General features: G+C 53.5%; 1 long non-coding RNA gene across 1 annotated transcript in view; it reads left to right on the forward strand.

The window, feature by feature from the left end:
- The window catches only part of LOC140388583 (uncharacterized), an 88,592-nt gene extending 75,046 nt beyond the window's left edge, over positions 1-13,546 (forward strand). Inside the window, exon 2 of the long non-coding RNA XR_011934225.1 lies at positions 12,334-13,546. This is a non-coding gene — a long non-coding RNA (uncharacterized lncRNA). The remainder of the gene's footprint in view (positions 1-12,333) is intronic.
- The last annotated feature ends 5,430 nt before the right edge of the window (positions 13,547-18,976 follow it).

An 18,976-nucleotide genomic window follows, 5' to 3' on the forward strand; every position in this document is an offset into this window, starting at 1 on the left:
CAGGGTCTCTGTGTTAAATGAGTGACCCCGTATTTTTAAGCAAGTGATCACTCATTTAAGATGGAGATGAAGGGTGCAATTTAACCACCGCGTTGTGCCCAGCGCGGATCCGGGCGTGCCGATTAAAGAGGGAGAGGCAAAATCGGGATCCGCGCTGGGCGTGAATCGGTTCGCCAGCGAACCAGCCTGCTCGGGATGGCGGGTTCCGGAACCAGCCCAAACATGACGAGAAGATCATTGACATCAATTAAGATTGATCTCCATCTCATTGGCGAGATGTAAGTCCAATCCAACAGCTTCCCAGGAACTAACCGACTCCCCAGCGAGAGATCAGGTGGGCATCGTTTAGCACTCCTTGAAGCATGAAGCTGACACAATGGCTGCTGAGGGGGACCGTGGATCATAGAATCGTAGAATTTACAGTGCAGAAGGAGGCCATTCGGCCCATCGAGTCTGCACCAGCCCTTGGAAAGGCCGCCCCAATTAAGCCCATACATACAACCTAACCCCGTAACCTAGCAACCCCACATAACTTTTTTTGGACAATAAAGGCAATTTACCACAGCCAGTCCACCTAACCTGCACATCTTCCGTCTGTGGGAGGAAACCGGAGCACCCGGAGGAAACCCACGCAGACACGGGGAGAACGTGCAGACTCCACACAGCCAGTGACCCAAGCTGGGAATCGAACCTGGGACCCTGGAGCTGTGATGCAACTGTGTTAACCACAGTGCTACCGTGCTGCCCATGAGGAGCTGAATAATTCCCATTACCAGGCATGCAGCCCACGGACACTGGGTTTGCTGTCCCAGTGCTAGGTGGGGGTGGGGGGGGGGGGGGGGGTAGTGTTGCGGGGGTGGGACCTCCCAGGGAGGGATGTGCCTGATCTGGAGGCTGGGCGTCATAGGTCAGGGGCCGCTCCAGTGCTGGGGAGGGTGGGGGTGGGGGGCTTAGCATCGGCAGGGCCTACAAGCCTACCTATATTATGTATATCCATAACAGGAGCAACTACAGCTGCTGCCTGTCTGTCCTACAAAACACTGCCAGGACAGAGCCCTGATCTTGGTTATAGGCTGCAGGTCACTTTAGAAACCCCCTGACCTCTCTCTTGAATGGTGTGGATCTGATTTTGAGGTTGCACCCAATGGTCTTGGACTGAACGTTGCAACAAGATATTTGATGGATTGGGTTAATGGGCCATACCACAGCAGATGGATTCCTGTGAGCTCCTCCACTTTGGACCTGTGATCAATGGAATACTAAAGATGTGCAGGCTAGGTGGATTGTCCACACTTAATTGCCCCTTAATTAGAAAAAATGAATTGGGTACTCTAAATTTATTTTTTTTAAAGCTATACAAAAGCCTGGGTATACCACAACCAGAGTTCAGTGAGCAGTTCTGGGAACTACGACTTCAAAAGTACATATTGGCATTGGAGGTAGTGCAGTGTAGAATTACTGGAATGGGCTCTCAGGTTTAAATTGTAAAATGAGATTACACCAACTAGGATTGTATTCCCTGTGATGTGTTGGGTACTCTGCTACACAGACGAACCAACACGGTTGCGAATGGTACAACTCAGTTTTATTGCTAACATTTATTTACAGTGGTAAACTGATTACTGAGGTTCGATCATAACCCTAGAATCTGTGGACCTATTCCTAATACTATCTTGTAGTGGCACTCAGCACATGGTGGATGTCTGAGTGGCTTGCTGTGAGCTCTGTGCCCTGAGCTGTCTCCTGCTGGAATGCTCAGGAAGTGTTGTGTTCCCTGTTTTGTGCTGTGTAGGCTCTTGCCTGTGATTGGCTGTGGTGTTGTGTGTGTGTTGATTGGTCCGTTGATCTGTCCATCACTATGTATGTACTATGATGTTTACCTGAATATCATGACACCCTGCAATTTAGAAGGTTACAGGTAAATGTAGCAAAGGATATGGGTGAAGGTGGGTGTTACGACCTCCCACGGGGTCAGAGCTTGTATTGCATCCAATTCCCCTCCTGCAATTCAGAGTCAGAACTACCCAGGTGACTAGGGAGTGGATAAAAGCGGATGCTGGAATCTGAAACCAAAAAGAAAATGCTGGAAAATCTCATTAGGCCTGGCAGCATCTGTAAGGAAATGAAATGAAAATCGCTTATTGGAAAGAGCTAACGTTTCGAGTCCCTTTGTCAATGCTTTGGACTCGAAATGTTAGATATTTTCTCTCCCTTAGGATGCTGCCAGACCTGCCGAGGTTTTCCAACATTTTTTTTTTGTGACTAGGGAGTGGAACATCCTCCCAATATATAAGTATCTGTAGTGAGAATACCTTTCAGAAATGGGTGTTTATTACTGCAGTGATGTCAGACAGTGGATGGAGCTGGGCTGTCTGTCAGCGTTTTACTTTCGTTTTAGGCTGTTTGCTGCAGGGTGTGTTTTAGTTTCGTTTTCAGAGCTGGATAGCTGCAGTCACAGCCAGAAGGTGTATTAGAGTCTCTCTCTGTAATCTAAAGACTGTAAACCGATCCTGGTGATTTAAAACTAATAACAGTAGTGACTTTAACCTGATGTGCTTCTGGTAAAAGGTGTTTTAGGGGCTGGTTTAGCACACTGGGCTAAATCGCTGGCTTTTAAACAGACCAAGGCAAGTCAGCAGCACGGTTCAATTCCCGTACCAGCCTCCCTGAACAGGCGCCGGAATTTGGCGACTCGGGGCGTTTCACAGTAACTTCATTTGAAGCCTACTTGTGACAAGTGATTTTCATTTTTTTTTTCATTTAAGTCGTATGGATGTTAAAAGGAAAGCTTAAAGGATTACTTAGTGTTGTATTCTTTGGGGACTGTATTTGAATTAATGGTTGCTAAGATGTTTACTGTATGTTTTAAAAAGGTTAACTTGGGTTCATAGAATAAACATTGTTTTGCTTTAAAAAATACTTTTCCATTTCTGCTGTACCACACCTGTAGAGTGGGCCGTGTGCTCCCCATAACCACAATCTAGTAAAAGTTGTGGGTCAGGTGAACTCCATGATACACTTTGGGGTTCTCTAAACCCTGGCCCATAACATTACTCCTTCGCCTGAGGGAAAGTTTCACTCTATTTACCCTACTTTTCAGCCCATAGTGGATCCACCCTCATAAAGCGATTAATCTCGAGCTGCCTGAGGTTGTTTGGAACTCGGAGAATGATGAGCTCCTTGCAGCTGAAATATTGCCGAGGTAGATGGGTTGGGCAGCCCTATAAGAACCTTCCAAGAAAATAACACAAAGCCGCAATTTGCTGAATTCAATTTCCAAGGGTGTGTTATTGTCATGTCGTAAATTAAAATATATTTGAATTCTCAGAAAGAAAAAGACCTATTTCAAATTCATGCCTCCAGATATAGCTGTACTGGAATGTTAAATGCCATCGCAGACAAATATATTCAAAGATTATTGAACGTAGGCGCATAAGAAAGATCAAGTTTTAAAGTCAAAACCTGAGACAATTCTGTAAGAAATGTGGGATATTGGGGAACAGTCACAGCAATTTAATTCTGAATTGAATTGAAGGGCAGATTTTTTAAAATGAGGAATAATGAATATACAGGGGAAAAGGAAAACTATTGCAAATGGTTGGAAACGTGACATTAGATCTAAACAGTGCTGGAGGGCATTCCGTGCAAAGGGTTACTTTCGAAGTGCACGCACTGTTGGTAATGTCACGCACACAGCTGCTAATGCACAGCAGGATGCCATCAATACCGATGTGATAATAGCCAAGAAATCCATTTTAATCACATTGATCATCCCTTGATCCCAACGCAGTTGAAGAAATCTGATACCTACGGTCACCTGACCTCTCTTGCACGATTCGTATTGGCCAGTCCTAGCCTGGCAGTGACAGATACCAGGGAGCAGTTTACCATCAGGCAATCTTAGTCGAGGAACGGCACAGGTGGGAATTTTCTAGAATACAATGGAATCATGGAATCATAGAATTTACAGTGCAGAAGGAGGCCATTCGGCCCATCGAGTCTGCACTGGCTCTTGGAAAGAGCACCCTACTTAATCCCACACCTCCATCCTATCCCGTAACCCAGTAACCCCACCTAACCTAAGGGCAATTTAGCATGTCCAATCCACCTAACTCGCACGTCTTTGAACTGTGGGAGGAAACCGGAGCACCCGGAGGAAACCCACGCAGACACGGGGAGAACGTGCAGACTCCGCACAGACAGTCACCCAAGCCGGGAATTCGTGTTGACTCCTGGCGCTGTGCAGCAACTGTGGTAACCACTGTGCTGACTTTTATGTATCATCCCAGCAAGAATTTCACACAACGTACAGCACAGAAACTGGCCATTCAGCCCGATTGGGCAATGCTGGTGGTGATGCTTCTCCTGCTGGCCCACTTCATTTGAGTTACCTCCTGGTGCTCCGGTTTCCTCCCACAGCCCAAAGATGTGCAGGTTGGGTGGATTGGCCATGCCGAATTGCCCCTTAGTCTCCAAAGATGTGTAGGTTAGGTTAAGGGATTATTGGGATAGTTTACTGGGAGTGGGCTTGGTTGGAATGCTCTTTCAGAGGGTTGGTGCAGAACCGAAGGTGCGAATGGCCTCCTTCTGCAAGGAAGGGATTCTATGATTTCAGCCAATCAACATATCCTCCTATTTGTTTCTCCCTCGTGTGTTGATCCAGCTCCACCTTAAATGTATCCATCTTATTTTTTCCAACCATTCCTTGTGAGTTCCACATTCTCACCCTTATCTGGGTAAAAAAGGTTTCTCCTGAATTCACTACGGAGTTGATCAATAACTATCTCAAGTTAATGGAATAGTCTTGACCCCCACCCACCCCCATTCTCTGTGTCTGCCCTGTCAAATCTGTTTATGACTTTAAAAATCTCCGTCATGTCACCTCCTCCTCAGTTTTCCCTTTCCTGGAGAATAGAGCCCCTCAGCTTGCTCGATGTCTCCTGAGAGATTTAACCTGCCAGTTCTCGGAAAATTGGTTCATCGTGCATTGCCAGACACACACAGCTGTACAGCTGCAAAAGCGGGATCGTACGTACAGCTGGGAGGCGGCTGAAATATCTTATGGAGACTGCTGAAGTAAAATGAAAGTTCGGGGCCAATTTAATGCGAGAAATGTGACGGGAACTTGAACTCATGGGTGGGTGGGACAATGCTGCTGGCTGGGGCGGGGGGTGGGGGGAGGGGGTGATTTTTTAATATTACATCAAATGGGATTCTGATGATGCTTCGTGAAAAGTGAATGACGTTGCAAATTAAATCATGCAGTGCCCTTTCTGCGTCAGTTTCCAATCCCCTCCCCAGAAAATTCTCAATGATACAGTTGGCCCTGCACAGACTCCGGGAGCACTCCTGCACTTGGGCCAACTAGCGAGACTGAATGTCAGCAATCCAGTTTATCATGGGGTTGCTATAAAAGTTACGCGCGACCCTGTCCTAGCTCAACAATCAGATGCAGACACCTTCCAGTGGCCGTCAATGGTCACAGGTTTGCTGATTTCATTTTTCCCTCCCAAGCCCAGAGTTGCTGATGCTACATATCACACTCAGCCGAGGTCAACTAACACAGCACGTGTGCAGTGGAGGAAGGCCCAGGGGGCGGTCTACGAGTATGGGGAAAAGGCAAGCCGGATGCTGGCGCATCAGCTTCGGAAGCGGGACGCAGCTAGGGAGATCGGGGGAGTTAAGGACAGGGGAGGGAGCGTGGTGCGGAGTGGGGTAGGCATCAATGGGGTCTTCAGGGACTTCTACGAGGAATTGTACCGATCCGAGCCCCCACGGGAGGAGGGAGGGCTGGGCCGTTTCCTGGACCAATTGAGGTTTCCAAAGGTGGAAGAGGGACTGGTGTCGGGATTGGGGGCCCCGATTGGGCTGGAGGAGCTGATCAAAGGGATAGGAAGTATGCAGGCGGGGAAGGCACCGGGGCCGGATGGTTTCCCGGTCGAGTTCTATAAAAAATATATGGACCTGTTGGGCCCGCTGTTAGTTAGGACCTTGAATGAGGCAAGGGAGGGGGGGGGGGGGCTTTACCCCCGACGATGTCCCGGGCACTGATCTCCTTGATCCTGAAGCGGGACAAGGATCCCCTGCAATGTGGGTCTTACAGACCGATTTCCTTGCTAAATGTAGATGCCAAGGTGCTGGCGAAGGTCTTAGCCACGAGGATTGAGGATTGTGTGCCGCAGATCATCCATGAAGACCAGACGGGGTTTGTGAAGGGGAGACAGTTGAACGCGAATGTGCGGAGGCTTTTGAACGTTATCATGATGCCGGCGAGGGAGGGGGAGGCGGAGATAGTGGTGGCGATGGACGCTGAGAAAGCCCTCGATAGGGTAGAGTCCCCCACTCTACCTGTGCAAGGTGCTGAAGAGGTTCGGGTTTGGGGAGGGGTTTGTCAGGTGGGTTAGGCTGTTGTATGAGGTCCCGATGGCGAGTGTGGCCACAAATAGGAGGAGGTCCGAGTACTTTCGATTGCACCGAGGGATGAGACAGGGATGTCCCCTGTCCCCCCTGCTCTTCGCACTGGTGATTGAACCCCTGGCTATGGCACTGAGAGAGTCGAGGAACTGGAGGGGGTTGGTGCGGGGTGGGGAGGAGCATAGGGTGTCGCTTTATGCGGACGACCTGCTGCTGTATGTGGCGGACCCTGTGGGAGGAATGTCAGAGGTAATGAGGATCCTTAGGGAATTCGGGGACTTTTCGGGATACAAGCTCAATATGGGGAAGAGCGAGCTGTTCGTAGTTCAGCTAGGGGACCAGGAGAGGGGGATTGGCAAGCTCCCACTAAAAAGGACGGAGAGGAGCTTCAGATATTTGGGGGTCCAGGTGGCCAGGACCTGGGGGGCCCTGCATAGGCTTAACTTTACAAGGCTGGTGGAGCAAATGGAGGAAGAGTTCAAGAGGTGGGACGCGTTGCCGCTGTCCTTGGCGGGTAGAGTGCAGTCAATCAAAATGACGGTGCTCCCAAGGTTTTTGTTCCTGTTCCAGTGCCTCCCCGTGTTTATCCCGAAGACTTTTTTCAGGCGGGTTAACAGGAGTATAATGGGGTTTGAGTGGGCGCGAGGGACTCCGAGGGTGAGAAGGGTGTTCCTGGAGCGGAGTAGAGATAGGGGGGTGCTGGCGCTGCCCAACCTCTGTGGGTACTACTGGGCCGCCAATGCGACGACGGTGCGCAAGTGGGTGATGGAGGGGTAGGGGGCTGCATGGAAGAGGCTGGAGACAGCGTCCTGTGTGGGTACGAGTCTGGGGGCGTTGGCAATGGCGCCGCTGCCGCTCCCTCCAAGGAGGTATACCACGAGCCCGGTGGTGGTGGCGGCCCTCAAAATTTGGGGGCAGTGGAGGCGGCATAGGGGGGAAGTTGGGGCCTCGGCATGGACCCCATTACGGGGGACCACCGGTTAGCCCCAGGAAGAACAGGTGGAGGGTTTTCGGGGTGGCACAGGGCAAGGATACGAATGTTGGGGGATCTGTTTGTGGACGGGAAGTTCGCGAGCTTGGGTGAGCTGGAGGAGAAGTATGGGTTCCCCCCCGGGGAACACCTTCAGGTACTTACAGGTAAGGGTGTTTGCCAGGCAGCAGGTGGTGGAATTCCCGCGGCTGCTGCCACACACAGTACAGGACAGGGTGCTCTCGGGGGGTAGGGGGAGATCTCGGAAACTTACCAGCTGATGCAGGAGTAGGAGGAGGCCTCGGTGGTGGAGTTGAAAGGTAAGTGGGAGGAGGAGTTGGGAGAGGAGATCGAAGAGAGGATGTGGGCAGATGCCCTAGGGAGGGTGAATTCTTCCTCTTCGTGCGCGAGGCTCAGCCTCATACAGTTTAAGGTGCTGCACAGGGCACACATGACCGGGACAAGGATGAGCCGGTTCTTTGGGGGTGAGGACAGGTGTGTTAGGTGCTCAGGGAGCCCAGCAAATCACACCCATATGTTCTGGACATGCCCAGCGCTGGAGGAATTTTGGAAGGGCGTAGCGAGGACAGTGTCGAGGGTGGTAGATCCAGGGTCAGACCGGTGGGGTGGCAGAGGAGCCAGGAGTGCAGGAGACGAAAGAGGCCGGAATTCTGGCCTTTGCGTCCCTGGTAGCCCGGCGAAGGATTCTCCTTCAGTGGAAAGATACGAGGCCCCCAAGCGTGGAATCCTGGATCAGCGATATGGCAGGGTTCATTAAATTGGAGAGGGCGAAATTCGCCCTGAGAGGGTCGGTACAAGGGTGCTTTAGGCGGTGGCAACCGTTCTTAGACTTTCTGGCAGAACGATAGACATTGGTCAATGGCAGCAGCAGCTCGAGGGGTGGGGGTGGGGTTACTTTATTTTTGTTTATGTTATTTACACTGGAGGGTCTGAGGGGGTGTTAAGTCGGGGTGTTATTGTTAATTTATTATTTATGTACAGGGGGGGAGGGGTTTGGGGGGTTGCTTTTTTAGATTGTGTTTTGTACTTAACCCTGTCGGGTTCTTTTTTCTTTCTCATTTTGTTATTCATATTTTATGAAAACCTTTAATAAAATTTTTTTTTAAAAATCCAACTAACACAGCACGTGGGAACACTCAAAACACTGTTGCCCGTAACCAAACTTGCATCGTGCCCCGAGCTTGCCCCTCACCCCTGTGCTTGCTTACCTACATTGGACCTCAGTCTGGTATTGCTTCCAATTTCGAACTTCTTGGGCGGGATTCTCCGACCCCCCGCTGGGTCGGAGAATCGCCGGGGGCCGTCGTGAATCCCGTCCCCTCCGTCCTCCGAATTCTCCGAACCCCCAAAGTTTGGCCCCACGTGAATCGCGCCACCCGCCTCGGAGAATGGCGGGGACCGACGCGACGCTATGGACCCCGGGGCTGCGCGAATTCGCCCGGCCGAATGGGCCGGCGTAAATTGAACCACCTATACAACGGCGTCAGCCAGTGCTGATGGTTGACGCCGGACAGCACGGAGGTAGGTCACGGCGTGGGGTGGCCGCAGGAGATGTGACGGCGTGGCCGCAGTCTGTGTGTGTGGGGGGGGGGGGGGGGGGGGGGGGGGAGGAGGGGGGGGGAGATGTCAGGGGGTGTGGGGGGGTGCGTGGGTGGAGGGGGGTGGTGGGGGGGAGAGGGCGAGTGCGGGGGAGGGGGCGAGTGCTGGGGAGGGGGGAGAGGGCGTGCCGGGGTGAGGGGGCGAGTGCAGGGGAGGGGGGGAGGGGGCGAGTACCGGGGAAGGGGGAGAGGGCGTGCCGGGGTGAGGGGGCGAGTGCAGGGGAGGGGGGGAGAGGGCGAGTGCCAGGGAGGGGGGAGAGGGCGAGTGTTGGGGAGGGGGGAGAGGGTGGGTGCCGGGAAGGGGGCGATGCCGGGGAGGGGGGAGAGGGCGAGTGCCGGGGTAAGGGGGCGAGTACCGGGGAGGGGGCAAGTGCCGGGAAGGGGGAGGGTTCGAGTGCCGGGGAGGGAGGAGGGGCCGAGAGTCAGGGAGGTGGGAGAGGGCGAGTGCCGGGGAGGGGGGAGAGGGCGAGTGCCGGGGAGGGGGGAGGGGGCGAGTGTCGGGGAGGGGCGAGGGGCTGAGTGCTGGGGAGGGGGGAGAGGGCGAATGCCGGGTAGGGGGCGAGTGCCGGGGAGGGGGGAGAGGGCGAGTGCCGGGGAGGGGGCGAGTGCCGGGGAGGTGGGAGAGGGTGAGTGCCGGGGAAGGGGGAGAGGGCGAGTGCCAGGGAGGGGGGAGAGGGCGAGTGCCGGGGAGGGGGCGAGTGCCGGGGAGGGGGGAGAGGGCGAGTGTCGGGGACGGGGGATATAGGGGATATGGGAGGGAGGATATGGGGGATATGGGGTGGGGGGATATGGGGGAGGGGGGATATGGGGTAGGTGGGATATGGGGGAGGGGGGATATGGGGTAGGGGGGATATGGGGAGGGGGATATGGGGGATATAGGGAGGGAGGATATGGGGAGGGGGGATATGAGGGAGGGGGGATATGGGGAAGGGGATATGGGGGATATGGGGAGGGGGGATATGGGGTAGGGGGGATATGGGGTAGGGGGGATATGGGGAAGGGGATATGGGGGATATGAGGGAGGGAGGATATGGGGAGGGGGGATATGGGGGAGGGGGGATATGGGGGAAGGGGATATGAGGGATATGGGGGAGGGGGGATATGGGGTAGGGGGATATGGGGAGGGGGATATGGGGGATATGAGGGAGGGAGGATATGGGGAGGGGGGATATGGGGGAGGGGGGACATGGGGGAAGGGGATATGTGGGATATGAGGGGGAGGATTTAGGGGAAGGGGGACGAGCTGTGGGGGATCTCACTTGGTGGTGCACCCCGAGCTCTGCATTGGCAACCTCCCGGTCCTCGGGTCCGCCTGCCAGTTCCAGGGCCCTCTCCTCATGAACGGTGAGTGGTCTCTCATCAGCTGGGCCCCCTCCGGTTCTCTCACGCTCCCTGTTGTTGTGCGCGCGCTTCTCCTGTGGGGGGCGGGTGGGTGGCAGGGATAAAGAGCAACAGTGTTAGGCAGGGATATAAATGCAGGCCAGTGGTTATGCGTATATTGGCAGAGGTGCGCAGCACATTAGGGTTAAGGTTAGGGTTCGGGTTAGTTGCACCTGGGGGGGTGCCGCACATCAGGGGGGGGGGGGGGGGGGTTACTCACCCTGGCTGCCCTGACAAGGTCATTCACCTTCTTGTGGCACTGGGAGCCACGGCGCTGAGGGCCTCTGCCACCTCCCTCCACAGGCGCCGGCTGAGGCGTGAGGCGACCTTGCGGCCGTGTCCGGGGTACAGGGCCTCCCTCCTCTGCTCTACTGCGTCCAGGAGCGCCTCAACGTCGCGCTCCTCGCACCTCGGAGCTTTGTGGTGGGCGAGACCATCTTGTCGGGTCTCCGGGGGGGGGGGGCGCGGGCGGCGTCTTTTGTGCTGTGACGCTGCACGTCGTCAATGACGTGGCCCGTCCGCGGCGGTTGACGCCGTCGTGAATGGCGTCACGCTGCTACTAGCCCATTCCGGGCCGGTGACTTTGCGCTGTTTGGTGGGGCCCGACGCAGGAGTGATCGGCGCCATTTTTGCCGCCGGTTCCAGCGATCGCGCCAATTATGGGAGAATCCCGCCCCTTATCTTGTTTTCATATCACAATCTTTGTTGCACCCTAACTTTCTCCAACCACACAACTGCCTGAGGTCCAAACGCTCCTCCAATGCCGGCAACGTGCTTATTTTCATCACTCCACCTTTGACAGCTGAACGCGCCACGTTCTGGAATTCCCTCAATAACCCCACCACCAAGTGGGCAGTACGGTAGCATAGTGGTTAGCACAATTGCTTCACAGCTCCAGGGTCTCAGGTTCGATCCCTCGCTGGGTCACTGTCTGTGCGGCGTCTGCACGTTCTCCCCGTGCGCGTGTGGGTTTCCTCCGGGCGCTCCGGTTTCCTCCCACAGCCCAAAGATGTGCAGGTTAGGTGGATTGGCCATGATAAATTGCCCTTAGTGTCCAAAATTGCCCTTAGTGTTGGGTGGGCTTACTGGGTTATGGGGATAGGGTGGAGGTGTGGACTTGGGTTGGGTGCTCTTTCCAAGAGCCGGTGCAGACTCGATGGGCCAAATGGCCTCCTTCTGCGCTGTAAATTCTATGAACTCTCTCCCTCTTTCCCCGCCTTTGAGACGCTCCTTAAAATCTACTTGTGTTATTTGGTGCAACATTTTGGTTAACATGCTTCTGTGAGGTGCCTTGGGATGTTTTATTATCTTATCTTATCAATGCGAATTGTTTTTTTTTAAACTGAACTTTTTTTGCTGAACTAACCTTCTAATTAGCTACGGTTTCTAATTTGCATTTAATTTGGAAATTTTAGGCATCCACAGAAGCTGAACAACAGCAAGAGGCTAGATGTTTTGCACAGCAGTGGGTTCAGTGGGTGGCACAGGAGCTGTTGCTGCAACCTCGGTTGCTTCGCGATTGGCTGAGATTCGTCAGGAAGAGGTCAATGCAAAGCCACACCGACATTGCAGCGGTTTGCATCATTGCACCTTTGCAACACCTATTGCCGTTTTGCACAGACACGTGAAAAGATTTTGCCTTCTGGGTTTTGCTGTCCTCCCCTCAATAGAGGCAATCATCAATAAAGAAACGGTCTCCTCTACACTGGGGAGAGTAAACGCAGCCTGGGTGACCGCTATGTGGAGCATCTTTGCTCAGTCTGCAAGCTGACCGCAATCTTCCTGTTGCGTGCCATTTTAACTTAGCACCTTATACTCATGACTGCACGTCCATCCTTTTTGTTGCGATCGCTCCCAGCTATACTTTAATATCCAACACGGTCTCCATCTCTTTAGTTCTGACGAAGAGTCAAAGGACTTGAAACGTTAACTCTGTTTCTGTACTTACAGACGCTGCCAGGCCTGCTGAGCTTTTCCAACATCCTCTGTTCCGGTTTCAGATTCCAGCATCCACAGTATTTCGCTTATTATATCAATAAAAAAACTGTTCAGTTGCCACCTTCCTGTGGGGAATGACACTCTGTGTTCCATTTCTGCCGGTGATAGCAACCCTGACCAACAGACCACAATCAGTAAGAATGAACAACAACACCTCCTCCACAATAGTCCTCAACACCGGCGCCCCGCAAGGCTGCGTACTTAGTCCCCTACTCTACTCCCTGTACACACACGACTGCGTGGCAAAACTTGGTTCCAACTCCACCTACAAGTTTGCTGACGATACAACCATAGTGGACCAGATCTCGAATAACGATGAGTCCAAATACAGGCGGGAGATAGAGAGCCTAGTGGAGTGGTGTAGCGACAACAATCTCTCCCTCAATGCCAGCAAAACTAAAGAGCTGGTAATTGACTTCAGGAAGCAAAGTACTGTACACACCCCTGTCAGCATCAACGGGGCTGAGGTGGAGATGGTTAGCAGTTTCAAATTCCTAGGGGGGCACATCTCCAAAAATCTGTCCTGGTCCACCCACGTCGACGCTACCACCAAGAAAGCACAACAGCGCCTATACTTCCTCAGGAAACTAAGGAAATTCGGCATGTCCACATTGACTCTTACCAACTTTTACAGATGCACCATAGAAAGCATCCTATCAGGCTGCATCACAGCCTGGTATGGCAACTGCTCGGCCCAGGACCGCAAGAAACTTCAGAGAGTCGTGAACACCGCCCAGTCCATCACACGAACCTGCCTCCCATCCATTGACTCCATCTACACCTCCCGCTGCCTGGGGAAAGCGGGCTTGTATAATCAAAGATCCCTCCCACCCGGCTTACTCACTCTTCCAACTTCTTCCATCGGGCAGGAGATACAGAAGTCTGAAAACATGCACGAACAGACTCAAAAACAGCTTCTTCCACACTGTCACCAGACTCCTAAATGACCCTCTTATGGACTGATTTCATTAACACTACACCCTGTATGCTTCATCCGATGCCAGTGCTTATGTAGTTACATTGTATATGTTGTGTTGCCCTATTATGTATTTTTCTTTTATTCCCTTTTCTTCTCATGTACTTAATGATCTGTTGAGCTGCTCGCAGAAAAATACTACACTGTACCTCGGTACACGTGACAATAAACAAATCCAATCCAATCCAATCATTGGTTGTTCTGGTGGTGGTGGGGTTGGTGGTGGGGAGAGTGCAGGGCGGGGAGGGGGTGCGAGTGTATTATTCTATAAATCTGACACACGTGTGTCAGCGAAGGCATATCTCCCTTCGGTCAGTAAGTTGTGAATTCAAGACCCATTTCAAAAATTTGAGCAAATAATCGAGGTAGTACTTTAAAAAAAAAAATTTAGAGTGCCCAATTAATTTTTTTTCTAATTAAGGGGCAATTTAGCGTGGCCAATCCACCTCGCCTGCACATCTTTGGGTTGTGGGGGCAAAACCCATGCAAACACGGGGAGAATGTGCAAACTCCACACGGACAGTGACCCAGAGCAGGGATTGAACCCGGGACCTCGGCGCGGTGAGACAGCAGTGCCAACCACTGCACCACCGTGCTGCCCATCGAGGTAGTACTGAAGGAATGCTACACTGCCAGTGGTGCTGGCTTTTGGATGTTAAAGTGAGGTGTTGTCTGCAGCTGGGTATAAAAGGTCCCCACTATTTCAAAGGAAAGCAGAGTAGCTCCTCTCATGTTCTGTCCAAACTTTCTCCCTCACCCAGCATCATTTGAAAAGCTGACATTCTCGACATTATCAGATTGCGGTTTATGGGCAGCCATGTTTCCTACATCAGAACAATGACTTTGGGACAGATGGTACAATATAAATGCTAGTAGTTCTTTTCTTCATAGGTGAGCAGGATTCTACTCTCTCAATATCAAGATATCAACCTTCTTGAGGACAATTAGGGATGGGCAACAGATGCTGGCCTAGCCACAGTTGTGCACAACTCATGAAACATTTTAAAAGAGTATAGTGACAGATTGTCTGACAGGGGGCGGGATTCTCTGATCCTGAGGCTCAGTGTTGACGCCGTCGTAAACGCCGTCGCGTTTCACGACAGCGTCAACAGGCCCCCAGGAGCAGCGATTCCGAGCCCCTCAGTAGGCCAGCACGGCATTGGAACGACCCACGCTGCTCCAGCTGCCGATACCGGTGTCAAATGGGCGCCGCGGGTCTGTGCATGCGCATGGTGACTGGCGCGATTGCGCGCATGCACGGGGGCTTCCTTCTCCGCGCCGGCCCCGACGCAACATGTCGTACGGCTACAAGGACCGGCGGGGAGGAAAAGAGGTCCGCAGCCCGAGAGGCTGGCCCGCCGATCGGTAGGCCCCAACCACGGGCCAGGCCACAGCAGAGGGTCCCCCCCCCCCACCCCCCCCCCACACCAGGCCGCCCCCCGGAAGGATGCACGCCGAGGTCCCGCCAGGTAAGACCACACGTGGACGGCACCGACGGGACTCGGATTTTGTTTGCGGCCACTCGGCCTATCCCGGGCAGAGAACCGGCGGGGGGCTGCGCAGAGCGGCCCCCATCGTCGCCGCGCCGACCCTGCCGGTGCCAATGGCGCCGATTCTCCGCTCTCCGGAGAATCGGCAGACCGGCGTCGGGGCGGCATCGCGCGCTCGCGCCCGGCCCGGCGATTCTCCGGCCCGGCGTGGGCCGAGAGAATCCCGCACAGGGCCTATCAGATTATGGCCAAGAGCAGGATTAACAGTTTGAGAATTATAATTCCATTTTCCTTCAATCTGAAAATGGAAATCTGGGCGGGACTCTCCGATATCGGCACGATGTCTGCCGACCAGCGGCAAAAGCGGCGTGAATCAGTCCGGCATCACGCCGCCCCAAAGGTGCGGAATCCTCCGCATCTTATGGGGCCGAGCCCTAGCCTTGAGGGGCTAGGCCCGTGCCGGACTGATTACCGCCCCGCCAGCTGGCAGGAAAGGCCTTTGGTGCCCCGCCAGCTGGCGCAAAACTGACTTTGCCGGGCGGCGCATGCGCGGGAGCGTCAGCGGCCGCTCACGGCATCCCCGCGCATGCGCAGTGGAGGGGGTCTCTTCCGCCTCCACCATAGTGGAGACCATGGTGAAGGCGGAAGGAAAAGAGTGCCCCCACGGCACAGGCCCGCCCGCGGATCGGTGGGCCCCGATCGCGGGCAAGGCCACCGTGGGGGCATCCCCCGGGGCCAGATCGCCCCGCGCCCCCCAGGACCCCGGAGCCCGCCCGCGCCGCCGTGCCCCGCCGTCCCAAAGGTGTTTCAATCCACGCCGGCTGGCGTGTGTTGACAGCGGCGGGACTTCGGCCCATTGCGGGCCGGAGAATCGCCGGGGGGGGCCCGCCAACCGGCGCGGCACGATTCCCGCCCCCGCTGAATATCCGGTGCCGGAGAATTCGGCAACCGGCGGGGGCGGGATTCACGCCAGCCCCCGGCGATTCTCCGACCCGGCGGGGGGGGGGGGGGTCGGAGAATCCCGCCCCTGATGTTAGTTAAAGGGAAAGAAATTCGCCTTCCTCAGCAGCTCTAGGTCTGTAAGTGATTCCAGTCTCACACCAGTGTGATTGACCTTTTAACTGGCATCTGAATTGACCGAGCAAATAACTGGATTGGACGATTAATGTTGGTCTTGCCACATCCTAAGAATGAATAATTTCCCACCTGGAGGACCACTCCTCCACGCCGATCAATCTTCGGGTTGGCGATATGTGGAATAGAAAAACATGGACAAAAGGAAGAGCGGGGGTGTTAAATGACCCTGTGCTCTGAAATCCTGACAAAGAAAAGAATTCTGAAAGATGTTTAAAGGTTTCCTACTGTTTAAATCAGCGTGAGATCAAACATGCCCTAATACTGAGGCCCGACGGAGAGAGAGTCCGTTCATGAATTGCGAAAGATGATTAACGTGGCTGCCAATTTGTCATTTCAGCTTGTGAGCATCAGAGGAAGTACATTTTAATATTGCAGACTTATCGCTCTGTTAACCAAATGTCAGGCAGCAGAATGCAGTAGTGTCAGTGACTTACTGGAATATAGTGAATATATTTTAGAGTACTGTGCTGTGCGTTCAGCTCTGTATCTCAGGAAGGTTAGACTATTGGATAGTCAGATGCTCTTTCCTAGGGTAGGAGAGTCCAGTACTAGGGGACATAGGTTTAAAGTGCATGGGGAAAAGTTTAGAACAGACGTGTGAGGCAAGTTTTTTACACAGAGGATGGTAAATATATGGAACGTGCTGCCTGGGGAGGTGGTGGGAGCAGGTACGATAGCGGCATTTAAGGGGCATCTAGACAAATATACGGATAGGGTGGAAATGGAAGGATACGGACTCCGTAAGTGCATACGGTTTTAGTTGAGGCAGGTACCATGGTCGGCGCAGGCTTGAAGGCCGAAGGGCCAGTCCCTGTGCTGCATTGTTCTTTGTTCTTATCCATGAAGGGTGTGCAGTGCAGTGTCCACAGAAAAGTACCAGGATTTAAAGGATTAAATTGTGAGGAGAGGTTGCGTAAACTTGGCCTGTGTTCCCGTTACAGAGGATTTAAGTGAGTTATGCAACTGAGGTGCGTAAAACTATAAAGGAGTTAACAGGATGAAGAGAAACTATTTCCTCTTGTGGGGAGTCCAGAACAAGGGGGCATACCCTTAAAATTAGAACTAGGTTGCTCAGGAGTGATGTTCGGAAGCATTTCTTCACCCAATGGGGAACTGAAATCGAACACCCTCCCCTCAAAAAAACTGGTGAGTCAACTGAAAAATGCAAGATTGAGATCGATAGATTTTTGATAGACAAATTGTTGATAACCATAGAATCCTTACACTGCAAAAGGAGGCCATTCAGCCCATCGAGTCTGCACTGACTCTCTGAAAGAGCACCCAAAGAACAAAGAACAAAGAAATGTACAGCACAGGAACAGGCCCTTCGGCCCTCCAAGCCCGTGCCGACCATACTGCCCGACTAAACTACAATCTTCTACACTTCCTGGGTCCGTATCCTTCTATTCCCATCCTATTCATATATTTGTCAAGATGCCCCTTAAATATCCCTATCGTCCCTGCTTCCACTACCTCCTCTGGTAGTGAGTTCCAGGCACCCACTACCCACACCCGACCTAGGGCCACTCCCCCGCCCTATTCCCGCAACACCAACTAATGTTTGGACACTAAGGGGCAATTTAGCGCGGCCAATCCACCTAACCTTCACACCTTTGGACTGTGGGAGGAAACCAGAGCACCAGGAGGAAACCCACGCACACACGGGGAGAACGTGCAGACTCCACACAGTCACCCAAGGCCGGAATCTAAACCGGGTCCCTGACTGTGAGGCAGCAGTGCTAACCACTGTGCCACCGTGCCGCCCATTATGGAGCCAAGGCAAGTGGGTTGCGATTTGTGGGAGTGATGATGGTGTCGAGGTAATTGGGTTACTAATCTCTAAGGTTTAGGGACAGGTTCGAATTGGTTCCTGAAATTGATGCTATGATTTCTCTGACTGTGGTCTGAATCAACAAGGATCTGAGCATTTTCTCTCGACTCAGCAGTGCTGAAATATTGCCCAAAAATCTCGGGACATAGGAAAAACTATGAATGCCAAGAAAAGACATAAAAGAAACGTGCCAACAGACCTATAAAGAGGGTGAAAGATGAGCTGGAGCTCGCGGAAACGCAGCCGCTCCCAGGCTCACGTCACATGACCCCCTCCCATAACAACTTTCTGGACAGTTCCGAAGAGTTTGAGCACTTTAAAAAAAATTTTCGAGTACCCAATTATTATTTTTTTCCAATTAAGGGGGAATTTAGCGTGGCCAATCCACCTGCCCTGCACATCTTTGGGTTGTGGGGGTGAAGCCCACGCAGACACGGGGAGAATGACCCAGGGCTGGGATTCGAACCCGGGTCCTCAGTGCCGCAGCCCCAGTGCTAACCACTGCGCCACATGCCGCCCTTACTTGGGCACTCTTTATGCACGTTTACATCACGTTTTAACAATCCTGAAGAGCACTGCCCTGCCATGTCCCCGGCCACTTTGTCCCCTGGCGTAGTCATCACGTCTGATCTCCGGTGGTGGAGACCAATAGTAATTCCTGCGGAGAATTTGGCTTAAAGCCGATTTTAAATATGGTAATGCTGCTTAAAACTGCTTTGAATATGCTAATCTGGTTCATGTTAGATTACTGGCAGACCAATGACAGGCGTGTGGAGATTGGACATCAGGGGCGAGATTCTCCGACCCCCCCGCCGGGTCGGAGAATCGCCGGGGGCTGGCGTGAATCCCGCCCCCGCCGGTTGCCGAATTCTCCGGCACCGGATATTCGGCGGGGGCGGGAATCGCGCAGCGCCGGTTCTCCGGCCCAATGCCTGTCCCGCCGGCGTAGATTAAACCACCTACCTTACCGGCGGGACAAGGCGGCGCGGGCGGGCTCCGGGGTCCTGGGGGGGCGCGGGGCGATCTGGCCCCGGGGGGTGCCCCCACGGGTGGCCTGGCCCGCGATCGGGGCCCACCGATCCGCGGGCTGGCCTGTGCCGTGGGGGCACTCTTTTCCTTCCGCCTTCCCCATGGTCTCCACCATGGCGGAGGCAAAAGAGA

Source organism: Scyliorhinus torazame, chromosome 13 (genome assembly GCF_047496885.1).
Source record: "Scyliorhinus torazame isolate Kashiwa2021f chromosome 13, sScyTor2.1, whole genome shotgun sequence".
Lineage (NCBI taxonomy): Eukaryota > Metazoa > Chordata > Chondrichthyes > Carcharhiniformes > Scyliorhinidae > Scyliorhinus > Scyliorhinus torazame.